Below are 14,811 nucleotides of genomic sequence, written 5' to 3'. Positions count from 1 at the left end.
TGGCTTGCTGGGGACGAACTTCCCATGCACCACAGTGATGCATGACCTGAGACGCTCCACCATGTCTCAGGGGACACCAAACTCTCAGGGCTTTAAGAAAAATAGAAGCCCTGAAACCCTTTAATTCTGTACGGTAAAGACATACTGTCCTTTTTTCTGTACGTCTTAATTTCCAATCTAAGAGAAGAAAATAGACTGGAACTGGACTGGATAATCTTTTCTAAGAAAAACTTGAACTTTTTTAAACACTAAAAGGAGAAGAAGTAAAATTTCAATGCAATTAAGCACACTTGCAACCTTGGCAAGTACATTAAGGGGAGTGTAAAGGGAATTTGACTGCGTGGGAGTCAGGTTCAGTCCAAAGCAAACAGGCGCGGGAATGCTGCAAGATGGGATCTAAAGAGATGGACTGAGTCACTGAGTGAAGAAGGGAAAGAACATAAAGCACCAGAAGACACAGTCATTCCAGTGAAAGAAACCCTGTAGCCAGCAATGAGGAAGTTGAAAGGGTAGAAATGTTATTTAAACTAAAACTGAAGAAAAGCAAAGAGGGAGAAATAGCGATTTGTCTCTTTGCCAGTTCAGTGTTACTGATGCAGAAGGAAAAGACTGAGGAATGTGGGAGGGATTGAGGAATCTCAATAAGAAGGTTATCTCCCTCAAAGAATGCCTGAGGAGGGTTTTCTTCCACAAGAGATTAAGTTATTATTCTTAAATAAACCAAGAGGTCATGCATTGACTTTCTGGGGCTTACCAGTGTAATAGCTGAGCAGAAAAAAAAATCTAATATGAAGTAGGGGAGGAGGAGGTAACACAAAGGATAAAGATCCCTCAAACTAAAAATCAGGAGGCACTTCAATGGTTTATGGTTGAAAAAAATGTTTTTCGGGGCTTCCCTGGTGGCGCAGTGGTTGAGAGTCCGCCTGCCGATGCAGCGGACACGGGTTCGTGCCCCAGTCTTTGAAGATCCCACATGCCACGGAGCGGCTGGGCCCGTGAGCCATGGCCGCTGAGCCTGCGCGTCCGGAGCCCTGCGCTCCGCAACGGGAGAGGCCACAACAGTGAGAGGCCCGCGTACCGCGAAAAAAAAAAAGTTTTTCAGAGAAAACCTTCTGACTCTGCAGACAAGGCTGACATTACAGACTGCATCATAGTTAACTGCCTACCAACTATTCTTACTGAAAATGCAGTAGGATAGGAAGCCACAAACATCTTCTAAATAGTCCTTTAGCCCTCTCTCGTAAGTCTGCTTCAAGTCACATACGTAGTTTTAATTCAGTGAATCAAAGTGTCACCTACTTCCGTTCTCCACTTTCAAATCTATCACCAAAATTAAGCTAATTTAATAAACAAAGAAAATATGAATAAAATAAAATGTAGCCACTTTGAGAGAACTAGAGTTCCTTGATTATAAAAAAGGATCATTTCTACTTTGTTGCTAGTGGGGATTTCTGGTAGTGGGTCTATCTGATAAGCTTCAAAGACAATAGTTCTATTAAACTGTTAGAAAGGAAGTTGTTATGACCAGATTACTTCCTGTGGTGAGCAAAGGGCTTTTGTTGACATGGCAACTTCATGGTTACAGAGACAAGCCTGCAAATTTTGTCCTTCAAAAGTGAAAGTTGTTGATGTTGTTGTTTTAATTTCACTATTTCAAGAGGTAACAAAATCTTTAGACTTGCTTCCTAACTTACAAATGTTACAAAGCCCATGTGGGTATCATCTTAAGGCTGAGAATACAGGCAAAGCCCACAGGGCCAAGGATGCAGTGTTTTGAAATGAGTGCATGTATTTGTTCACCTGAAGACTTTTTAAGGAGTAGAATCGATGTTTCAGGTTAAAAGGCTGAGTCTTGGGAATGAATGCATGAAAAAATAGGATACTTTCTCCCTCATGTCCTTCATTTCTCTCCCTTTGTCCTTGGTGTGGAGTGCATCACTGGTAAGACAGAATAAAAGGGGCCACTTCCGTGAGGATCCGGGAAGTCCTAAAGCAGTTATGCTCTCCCCTGAGCACTTTCTCCGTAACAGACACCTTTCCCATCGTGGTTTAGGCCATGATGAAAAGACCTCGGAGGAATTACTAAAATATCATCTGAGGCTGCGTTCCAATGGCACAGTCTAGATCTGTGTGGTACTGGAAGAGAAAGGAACTATGTCTTGATAGGTGTATCTCTAAATGAAAAATATATATGCTTGTTGCATTTTTCATGGTGGGACATCAGGAAGAAGACCTGAGGGAGGCCCAGGAAGGAGCATAAAGGCCCTGATGGACCAGAAAGAGAAGAGAGGTGTTAATGGGAAGAAGGAATAGAGTTTAGTACTTTAAATATTTATTCAACTTCAACTCTGACTAGGGACATTTTGCCTTAGCACCTAAATATACCCAAATAGAATAAACACCAACTTCAGATTTAAAAAAAGAAGTTAGTCATACATTAGACATACATTAGAAAGTAACTACATCATTCTTCCTTTGAAAATAAAAGCAAATCATTGCAACAGAACTGGTTATATAATTTGAAAGGTCCAGGGCAGAATGAAAATGCAGAGCTCATTCCAAGAGGGCAAGAGCAGAGTATTAAAGCAGGCAAGGGGCCCTTCTGAGCACAGGTCCTGTGTGACTGCCCAGAACATACACCCAAGAAGCCAGCCCTGCCCAACAGTTAAGATCAGACTGGGACAGGTTCAATAAAGCATTTGGGGAGAAAAAAATCCCAGATGTAAACTCCTTCTGTAAAAATTCAAGAGGGAAATCTTGATTATTGAAATCAGACCAGTTATCCTCTGCTTTTCTCTGAGCTGTAGTAGGTCTAGATGCCCTCAATGCTACTTCCCAATAGCAGTATTTTACTATTCCACTAGACCACAACCTGCTCACTATGAACAATGAGAACTCAGCAGGATATCATCTACAGCTCTCAGATATGGAAAAGGCCGAAAACATGTTCTGCATACTTTTAGTTCTCTTTAAATACCTTTATACTCTTGTAACACCGTGAGGCCGAACTAAATCTATGCTTTCATTGTTACGGGTTAGTGGAGCAAAGTGAAAACACTACTGGTAATTCACTGTTTATTTCATGTAATGCTAACATACCAGTATAAATGCTAGCATTTTATTTTAAAGTTTAAAAATTAGTGAAACTAAATATTTAATACATTTAAAATATAAAATATAAAAATTTAAAATATAAAAGTTTATAAATATATTATAAAATATAAAAGTTTATAAATATATTATAAATCAAAAATGAAAATTTATAAAAATATTAATGTTAACCACTCATTGTCAGTGTGATAAAAATTTTCCATAAATTATTCAAAATATTTCTAAATGTATTAAACTCTATGTTTGAATTAAGATAATTGAATTAACCATGAAAAGTCAGAAATAAAGCACACACTTTTAATAAAATGCAGTATAAAAACAAAGGCATCAATTATTATGTCATGATTAATCCTTGAGCAAAGTTTCCTACAATTTTTTTCAGTTGCTGCAAAAGTGCTCTGACTATATATTAGTTGGAAGAATGGGGAAGAATAATTACATGTGCCAACTCCAAATAATTACATGTGCCAACTCCAAATAACTGGCCCTTAATTTTCAATTAATAATATTTATTATTTGATAACTTTGAGATAAACTTTGGAAGGAACTGTTTTTCAGGGACTGCAATGTTTTGATTGATAACGATTGTCTTGTTTTACTGATATTTTAAAGAAAAGAATTTTAAGTGCATTTTCATTTTCTTAGTTTCATTACGTAGAAGTGAAGACTCCCAAACAGAGTTAACTGTATCACTTTCAAAAGTATTATTCTTATATTCCACCTGTACAGAAAATCTTTGCACTGGAGTAAAAATTAATTTTGCAGTAGAAGCTTTCCACTACCACAGTATGGTGGCTTACTGAGACTCTCATAAACAAAAACCTGTCTGCAGTAGTTATCTTTCTGTATAAATTGAGTTTTGGGGTCATTGTTCTTGATCTCAAAAGATAAATGATTCAGACATTCATTTTTTTAAAACAGTGAAATAATGGTATTACATGAACAAAAATATCAGTATGTAGGGGGCTGCAAATATCACTGCATAGAAAAGTAGCAGTTACTAAACACCAGTTTTGTCATCATTGTTATGATTCATTTGCTTTTGTAATCCAATCCCTCACATATATACAAAAGTTAATTTTATTTTGAGAATTTCAAGGTTATCCTTGAGAAAAGTAGAAATACGCTACAGTATCAAAAACCTGAGGTTAGAATTATCGTAATGAAATTTCAGATCAATGAAAAACTAATAAATATTTCCATTTTAAGATAGGCACAGGGACTTCCCTGGTGGCGCAGTGGTTAAGAATCCACCTGCCAATGCAGGGGACACAGGTTCGAGCCCTGGTCCAGGAAGATCCCACATGCCACCGAGCAACTAAGTCTGTGCACCACAGCTACTGAGCCTGTGCTCTAGAGTCTGCGAACCACAACTACTGAGCCCATGTGCCACAACTACTGAAGCCCATGCACCTAGAGCCCATGCTCCGCAACAAAAGAAGCCACCACAATGAGAAGCCCTCACACCACAATGAAGAGTAGCCCCTGCTCGCCGCAACTAGAGAAAGCCCATACACGGCAACGAAGACCCAGCGCAGCCAAAAAAAAAAAAAAGACAGGCACAGTATGACAAAGCATAACATCATCAACATAACATCTCCATCATCAACTCATTTTTCATCATCAACATAACATCTCCATCATCAACTCATTTTTCATTCTTTGACAGCAGCCAGCCTGGGTTATGAGGTAATCTTGGGAATGGAGGTTCACCACAACAGAGCAAGATAGAAGGACCCTGGATCCCTGACACAGTGGAGTGCCAAACCAGCCTTATATCAACTACTTCAAGACATTTACAAGAGAGAAAAAACATTTTCTAGGTCATTATTATTTCAGATTTTCTGCCACTCAGCGTCAAACTAATACTTACTAATATAAAATTCTGTGTACAAAGTGGGCTGCTCCAAATACAGCTCCTGAAATATGTGGCACTGTCTCAGTGAAAGTACTTGGAATACTTCCCTATGGGCTGGAAAGTTAGCAACCCTTCATATGTCTTAGAAAATATTTAATAAAACTGTTATCTATGATAACTCGGAATGTAGACCACTTGCTAATTAAGAATGCAGTACTTGGAAAATGGTTAGAAAAAATCAGAATACTTGTTGACCTTGTTAAATTCTTACAAGCTTGAGCTAGAGCTAGCTAGACTTCAAGCAAAGGCGGTAAGAACTTGAGCTCTGCTGAGAAAGAGCTACTCTGCCGACAGCCTGCAAACAAAAGAAACTGAAAATCTGATAAATTAGAGCCTCCCAAGATTTAAAAAGCCAAGCCTTCTCTCCCCCAACTGAAATAGCTTTAAGCAATGTCTTAGAAACTGCAATCTTAACAGTACACATGCCCTATCTTACCAAAGTTGCTTAAAGAGATGGATTTAAGATTTTTGCCTTCTCCAACCAGCCCATTGCTTTAGTTGACTTCATGGCCACCATTAAGCTGAGTGATGGGAATGAGCAGAACTCAAAGGCTACCAAGAAAGACCGGAGTTTTCATGTAAAAAAAATTATGTCTAGGCAAGTATTTTGGCTGTAGTTACTTACATATGAAACTGACCAGTAGCAAATAGACTGAAAGTCTACTAACTTATTGAGCATTTTATTGCCAAAGAATTCCTACAAGTCTAGCCTATAAAAGGCTGTGATTATTCAAGTCCTATAACACACTGGACACCTAAATCTGAACCAGCAGAAAGTAATGGATATAGTGCAGAATCTCCCAGAGGTCAGTGACAGGGCTACAGAAGATGATGAGCAAGTGACTTCCTCCAGGGGAAGAGAACCAGGGCTTCCAAAGAGGCTGTGGAGAGGAAGGGCTAACCCAGAACTTACCCTTCTCCCAGAGAAGACAATCTTTCTTATTTCTGTATATTGGGATTTGAGTGTTGCCCATTCTCCCCTTTCCCAAACGGATGTTTCTATTTTAGCTACCCTGCTCCTATACCACCATAGTACAGGAAAAGAGAAGCAAATAACTTATCCTTTAGTTTAGGGATCACTGAACCAAGAGGAGCCAAACTTAGACCTGGTGGAAAAGACTGTACATCATTCAGATCCTAGACTTCATGACTTTGATCTGACTGAGACTTCGAAATGGTCTCTCTTAGAAAGACAGCAGCAAATGCATTATTTACGTAGGAGGAAGGGTGTACAGAGAAGACACTGGCAAAGACTGATGATTGTTCCCCAATAGGCTCTGTAGCAATAGAATCTTTTTTTTTTTTTTTTTGCGGTACATGGGCCTCTCACTGTTGTGGCCTCTCCCGTTGTGGAGCACAGGCTCTGGACGCGCAGGCTCAGCAGCCATGGCTCACGGGCCCAGCCGCTCCGCGGCATGTGGGATCTTCCCGGACCGGGGCACGAACCCGTGTCCCCTGCATCGGCAGGCAGACTCTCAACCACTGCTCCACCAGGGAAGCCCTAGAATCTTGATTTGTATCTAGTCATGTGGACACCTGAAATAAAAGCTACATTTTCCAAACTTCCCTGTTAAGTACATGGCCTTCAAGTCATGTGACTAAATTTTGACAAAAAGGATGTAGATAAAAGTGGTATACACATTTCCAAGAAGTAACCTTAAAGGGAAAAGACATGCTTTTCTCTTTCCTTGTCTTCCTCCCTATTAGTGGAATTCAGACCTGATGAATGGAGCTGCATCAGCTCTTCCGGACTAAGAACTGACCTTGTAAATGGAGGTCATGCAGAAGAAGCCTGGGTCTCTGACACTATAAAGTGTTATATCATCTCTGGACCTCCTACCTCTAGACCTGCATTGTTCCATACACTACTCCTTAGCCATATGTGGCTACTGAGCATTCGAAATATAGCTAGTCCAAACTGAGCTGTAAGTGTAAAATACGTATCCATCTTTGAAGACAATATGAAAGAAAGAATGTAAAATACAGTGTATTTTGATAATTTTATATTGATTACATGTCTAATTACAACATTTTGGATATACTGGATGAGTATTACTAAAATTAATTACAACTATTTCTTTTTGCCTTTTTAACATGGCTACTAGAGAAATTTTAATTACATACATGACTTGCATTGTATTTCTATTGAACAGCCCTGTACTAACTTTTATGTAGGAAAAATCTTCTTTCTTAAGCCCTTGTTATTTTGGATTTTCTGTCACTCACAGTTGAGCTTAATCTTAACAAATTATCTACAAATACACTTTTAAAAATTCTATCTCAAGTCTCAGACTTCTTATCTGAATTCCAGATATATAGTCTCAAATGTCTATTTAAAATTTCCCCTTGGCTATCTCAAAGGCATGTCAACCCTACAAGTCTCATACCAAATTCATGATCCTTTCATACATACATCCACATTCAAACCAGTTTCTCTTCCACTGTAATCTAAATGAAATCACACCATCCAGTTACGCAAGCCAGGGAACTAGGTATATTATTCCTTGACATCCATCTTTCCCTCACCCAGCATACCCAATCCATCATGAAGTCCTAGAAACTGAATCCAAAGTATCTCTCTAGTAGCCACTTTGCTCCACAACCATGGCCACTACTCCAGTCTTAACTACCTTCTTTTCTTCTCTGGCCTACTATGACAGTCTCATCCAGTCTGACCTCCTTCCAATACATTTTTCATGCTGCCACCAGAGTGTTCTTTTCAAAACCTTAATCTGGTAACATAGCCTCAGGCTTAAAATCTTTTGATGGCTTCTTATTGCTCTTAAGATAAAGACCAATCTCCATTAAAAGGACCATAAAATTACATCATCTGATACACTCTTCCCTTACTCTCTGTATTACTGCCGTAGGGAATGTTCATGCTCCCTCATGTCAGAGAGCCTTTGCTTATGCTGTTCTCCCCATCTAGACCATGCTTCAGTGCCTCCCCTTCAACCTCTATTTGCCTAGTTGACTCCCATTCATACTTTGAAAATCAGGAAAACTTTTTCTGACCTCCAGTTTTCATTATATGTTTCATTATATGTTCTCACAGAATTATATTTCTCTCAGACTACAATCTTAGTTTATAATTATATATTCACTTTATTTATTTATGTCTGACTATGAAAATTGCAACCGTGCCTGTTTTTGTTCTCTGTTGTATTCTCAGTGCTTAGCACAATTTTTGGTTGAAAATAGGCACTCAGTAGAGGTTGGTGAAGAGTTAATGAATTTGTATTTATTTTTTTCATTTGTAAATATTTTTTTAAATACTTAGGATACAAAAAGAATCAGCTCCCTAACACTATACACAAAAATAAACTCAAAATGGATTAAAGACCTAAATGTAAGGCCAGACACTATCAAACTCTTAGAGGAAAACAGACAGAACACTCTATGACATAAATCACAGCAAGATCCTTTTTGACCCACCTCCTAGAGAAATGGAAATAAAAACAAAAAAAACCAAATGGGACCTAATGAAACTTAAAAGCTTTTGCACAGCAAAGGAAACCATAAACAAGAAGAAAAGGCAACCATCAGAATGGGAGAAAATATTTGCAAACGAAGCAACTGATGAAGGATTAATCTCCAAAATTTACAAGCAGCTCATGCAGCTCAATAACAAGAAAACAAACAACCCAATCCAAAAATGGGCAGAAGACCTAAATAGACATTTCTCCAAAGAAGATATACAGATTGCCAACAAACACATGAAAGAATGCTCAACATCACTAATCATTAGAGAAATGCAAATCAAAACCACAATGAGGTATCACCTCACACCGGTCAGAATGGCCATCATCAAAAAATCTAGAAAGGGCTTCCCTGGTGGCGCAGTGGTCGAGAGTCCGCCTACCGATGCAGGGGACACGGGTTCGTTCCCCGGTCCGGGAAGATCCCACATGCCGCAGAGCAGCTGGGCCTGTGAGCCATGGTCGCTGAGCCTGCGTGTTCGGAGCCTGTGCTCCGCAACGGGAGAGGCCACAATAGTAAGAGACCCGCGTACTGAAAAAAACAAAAACAAAACAAAACAACAAAAAAAAACTATATCCTATCAAGGAAGAGCACATTGGGAAAAAAAAAAAAAGGCATAAGACATATTATACCCTAAAAGGCAGGCCTCTCAAAACTTCTCAGGGCAGAAAGTAAATAAATCTCACAAGTGATCTATAAGTTATTATGTATTTTTATCAGTACCTTTCAAGGATAGCTTTTAAGTCACCACACTGCACTGCCTGATATAGAAATTTACCATCTACTTCAAGGACAAAAACTTCTCTGTGTAAGTATATACTAAGAGACATCTCTCTCACAAACATTCTGAGTTTGGCCCAAAGTGAACTAGTTCATTCAGGACTCAAGAGCACACACATACAGAACTACTATCCATACCACTGACTCTGGATCTCACAGTGAGATCCAATGGCATTAAAGTATGACAATGGACAATTTGGGGTGGGGTGGGGATGGGTGTGGATGTGTTAGATCTACAAGGCTCATGTAGCATTCAGTATGCATCAGAATTCAGAATAAAAAAGATGCAGTAGCAACACTGTAAAGCAGAGGTTCAGTTAAGAAGAAATAAAAAGAATAGCAAAACTTCAGATGTCAGGGGTTTAATTGAATTAAAGTTTAATTCTTGCCCACGTGAAGTCCTTTGAGACTTGCTTTCCTTTGTGGTCCACTTTCTAGACTCTGCTTTGGTATTATGACACCTCCTTATCAGCATATGCTTCCACAATACTGGTAATAAATGTTGCCTCCTGAAAGTGACATACATTGCTTCTACACACATTACATAAGCCAAAGTTCGCCACATGGCTATACCTCATTTCAAGGAGGCAGGTAAGTGCAATCCTCTTGTTTGCCTTAAAATAGAGGGGAAGAAGAACTAAGTGAACAGCAATAATGCTATCCATAGTGTATTACAGTCATCCAGATTTGTAGCAGTTTGTATAGTTTGACACCAATCTTCTAACATTTACAGTAAAAATTATATATGTGTGTGTGTGTGTGAGTCCATTAAATGAAGCTACTTCATTGATATTATCTTATAGAAATGTATGTTTTCTACTATTTAATGATCATATCACATATGCTAAATGCAGTAATAATTTTGTTTTGTTTTGTTTTTGCCTATGAATTTTCTAACTACATAAAACCAGGTAGAATAATTTTGTTGTGATTTTATTTTTTATTTATTGTAATACTCATTTTATTATTGGAAATGAATTAAAGTGTCACAATAATACAAATCAACTACAGCAATAACCTTAACAAGTACACTTGAGCATCTACTGCATGGCACACTTTTACACCTATTACTTACACTCATTTTATTTTTTTTAATTTTTATTTTTTTACATCTTTCTTGGAGTATAATTGCTTTACAATTGTGTGTTAGTTTCTGCTTTATAACAAAGTGAATCAGTTATACATATACATATATCCCCATATCCCCTCCCTCTTGCGTCTCCCTCCCACCCACCCTCCCTATCCCACTCCTCTAGGTGGTCACAAAGCATCGAGCTGATCTCCCTGTGCTATGCGGCTGCTTCTCACTAGCTATCTATTTTACATTTGGTAGTGTATATATGTCCATGCCACTCTCTCACTTTGTCACAGCTTACCCTTCCCCCTCCCCATATCCTCAAGTCCATTCTCTAGTATGTCTGTGTCTTTATTCCCGTCTTACCCCCTAGGTTCTTCATGACCTTTTTTTTTTTCTTAGATTCCATATATATGTGTTAGCATACGGTATTTGTCTTTCTCTTTCTGACATACTTCACTCTGTATGACAGAATCTAGGTCCATCCACCTCACTACAAATAACTCAATTTTGTTTCTTTTTATGGCTGAGTAATATTCCATTGTATATATGTGCCACATCTTCCTTATCCATTCATCCGATGTTGGACACTTAGGTTGCTTCCATGTCCTGGCTATTGTAAATAGAGCTGCAATGAACATTTTGGTACATGACCCTTTTTGAATTATAGTTTTCTCAGGGTATATGCCCAGTAGTGGGATTGCTGGATCATATGGTAGTTCTATTTGTAGTTTTTTAAGCAACCTCCATACTGTTCTCCATAGTGGCTGTACCAATTCACATTCCCACCAACAGTGCAAGAGTGTTCCCTTTTCTCCACACCCTCTCCAGCATTTATTGTTTCTAGATTTTTTGATGCTGGCCATTCTGACCAGTGTGAGATGATATCTCATTGTAGTTTTGATTTGCATTTCTCTAATGATTAATGATGTTGAGCATTCTTTCATATATTTGTTGGCAATCTGTATATCTTCTTTGGAGAAATGTCTATTTAGGTCTTCTGCCCATTTTTGGATTGGGTTGTTTGTTTTTTTGTTATTGAGCTGCATGAGCTGCCTGTAAATTTTGGAGATTAATCCTTTGTCAGTTGCTTCATTTGCAAATATTTTCTCCCATTCTGAGGGTTGTCTTTTCGTCTTGTTTATGGTTTCCTTTGCAGTGCAAAAGCTTTGAAGTTTCATTAGGTCCCATTTGTTTATTTTTGTTTTTATTTCCATTTCCCTAGGAGGTGGGTCCAAAAGGATCTTGCTGTGATTTATGTCATAGAGTGTTCTGCCTATGTTTTCCTCTAAGAGTTTGATAGTTTCTGGCCTTACATTTAGGTCTTTAATCCATTTTGAGCTTATTTTTGTGCTTACACTCATTTTAAAAGTTGATTTATTAATTTAACTAATCATTTTTTTATTGAACATAGTTGATTTACAATATTATATTAGTTTCAGGTGTACAACATAGTGATTCAATATTTTTATAGATTATACTCCATTTAAAGTTATTATAAAATATTGGCTATGTTCCCTGTGCTATACAATATATCCCTGTAGTTTAGGTATTTTATACATAGTAGTTTGTATCTCTAAGTTCCCTATGCCTATCTTGCCCCACCCACTTCCCTCTACCCACTGGTAACTACTAGTTTGTTCTGTATCTATGTGTGTGAGTCTGTTTCTGTTTCGTTATATTTATTCATTTGTTTTAATTTTTAGATTCCAGATTTAGATATAATTGATAACACACAGTATTTGTCTCCAGAACTTAGTTTTGGTTGAGCCATGAGCAGTCACTGGTCATTCCAAATGGAAAGCAAATGTGCTTTGTTTACTGGAAGAGCCACTCTCTTCCTACACACCTCCAGATTCCTCCTTCCATCCCTTCTACTCCTAACTCAGCTGCTTTCAAGAGCAAGGTAATTGGAGGTGGGGGTGAAGTATCCTTGTCCCCAAGGGGGAACAAAAACTAGATGCACACTTCCAAGTATGCTGGAGAACTTAAGGGAACTGAAGGACTCAAACTTCTATGGCTCTGCTCTGTTGGACACAGGCACATAAGTCATCCATTCTATGCAGTTCCCTGAGGGAAGGCAGTGCCCAGATTTGATTTACACAGTTTAGTCAGGGTTTGCAAGTAGGGATGTGATGCTAATGTGACCTTGTCTCCTAAGTCACCACCACTCCTGATTTTCCCTCTACGTCTCTAAGAACCCCTCAGCTTTCTTCAATGGGCCCTTCTGCTCTAATTCTTCAACTAGAAATTCTTAAAAGAAATAGTTACAGGAGAGGAGAGTACAAGGAATCAGGGACTATCATGGGCCTTTAAGGGGAAATATCTGAATTGCCATGGTTAGAAGTAAGCTGGTAATTTTATATTTTCAAAGGGAGGAATGGTTGAAAATGAATGTGGAACACTGTCTTGAGCACTGATGTTTTCCACAGTTTCAACTTTGGTGGCCTTTCATTCTACACTTAGATATATGCTTTCAACCACATTCTAGAAGATTTTTTATATGTTCATGGTTCCCATGTCTGTATCTTCAGTTCTATCCAATCTTCAAGTTCCAGACCAGCTTTTTCAAGTGCTTGTCAACGTGGCTATCCCAACAGGTGCTTCAATCTAATACATTAAAAAAACTGAAATAATTATATCTCTTTAAACATTCCCTCCTTTCCTATCATGGTTAATGGAATCAACATCGTCAAGTCTCTTAAGTAAAAAACTGACTCTGAGTCCCTCCTCTTCTTAACCATCTACACCCAAATCCTATCTATTTTCTTTCAGAAATATATTCAAAGTAGGACCATTATCCCCCTTTTCTACTGCCACTAATTAACTCAGGTTTTTCTGATTTCTATCCTAGACTAATGACATGGTGCCCTATCTGGCCTCTCCCCCATCAATCTTTCCTATGCTGCATTTTTACACTCCTAACATAATTATCTTCTTAGCAAATAGGATTACACTCTTCCCTTTGTTTAACAATTTCACTAGCTTCTCTATAAAAGCCAAATTCTTTTGTCTGGGTATGATGCCCTTCATGATGTAACCCCAATACATTGTACCAATTTCATTTCCTTCCACTCCCCACCACAACCTCAAGCTCCAAACCACAATGAACTTCTCACATATCTTTTCAAAACTTGATGCCTTTGCACATTTTGTTCTCTTTGCCTGAAATGCCCTTTCTTCCTCTTCTCTATGTAGCAAATTCCCATTGTCTTCAAGAGTAATGAGAGGTCACCTCTTCTCTCAAGCAATCCCTGATGTTCCTAGCATCTACCATAGCACTTATTTCTGTGTATTCAATCTATTTCCTCATGCAATCGCCTCTTCCACTAGACTGAATTCTTTAAGAGTAAGAATCATAGGTTTGTTTTTCATTTTTGAGTCCTGAATGCCTATGCAGAATGTCTTGAATATGGCTGAATAAATGCTTATTGGCTTAATAACAATTTCTTATGTCAAGTCAGGATCCAATGAATGCCTTAGCCTGGAATCAATTCTTAAGCAGCCAAATCCTGGTATTTTACATATTTTACATATTCTATATTACATAAATTTTGTTCTTTGAACCCTTCATTCCTTGACTAACTTCATTTAGGTTATTTAAATAAACATAATGAACTATCACATAGGGGAAAAAACACATTTAAATTTTATTCCTTATTAAAAGTTTAAGAAGTTTGGTAAAGGAAAATATAGAGACTATTAGCTAAATTAGCATCTATGAATTATCCTTGCATCCCTTTGGGTCATGAAAAATCAAGAATGTGACAATTTGACTAGATACAAATGTATTACTAATCACATCTTTCCTTGTAATATCCAGAATTTCATTACTAAGATAAAAGAGTTTAATTTGAAGATCCCAAGAGATTATTCCAGCTACTAAAATTGTATTCTCTTCAGAGTGTGGATTTCATTGGTTTGGGCGATAGCATTTTACAGGCTATTGCATTATAGCTGGTCATTTTATCAAACTGATCAAACTCCTCCTGTACTATCTCAGAAACACATCAAGTTCCTTAAGGACAGAGAGCTTATACTTATCTCTCCTCCTCTCCAGGTAAAACATTCTGTGTACACCTTTGTTGAATTGTATTAAATGGAATGCTTTAGTCTTTCTTTACAAAATTCTAGATGATATTCTAATAAAGCGTACTCATCTATTATCTGATATAATAAAATAGAACACATGTGCATCAAAAAGAATAAAAAGACTTGCTTTTACTCTTGTGTAATATTTAGCAGAAATAGAGAAATATTTTTAAACACTCTTCGGGCAGAGGAAACTGAAAAGTAATTGCTAACTCAGTCACTGGAGATGAAAACAGTTTATTTCTGTCAACTAAAAGAGATAGTACATAACAGACCCAGGAAAAGGAGAAATATTTTTTTTCACAGAATACAGGACTGTGATTGCAAAAAAAAAAAAAAAATTAGATGCTGAGCA

Source organism: Hyperoodon ampullatus (genome assembly GCF_949752795.1).
Source record: "Hyperoodon ampullatus genome assembly, chromosome: 1".
Taxonomy (NCBI): domain Eukaryota; kingdom Metazoa; phylum Chordata; class Mammalia; order Artiodactyla; family Ziphiidae; genus Hyperoodon; species Hyperoodon ampullatus.
This window is presented reverse-complemented; position numbering follows the sequence as displayed.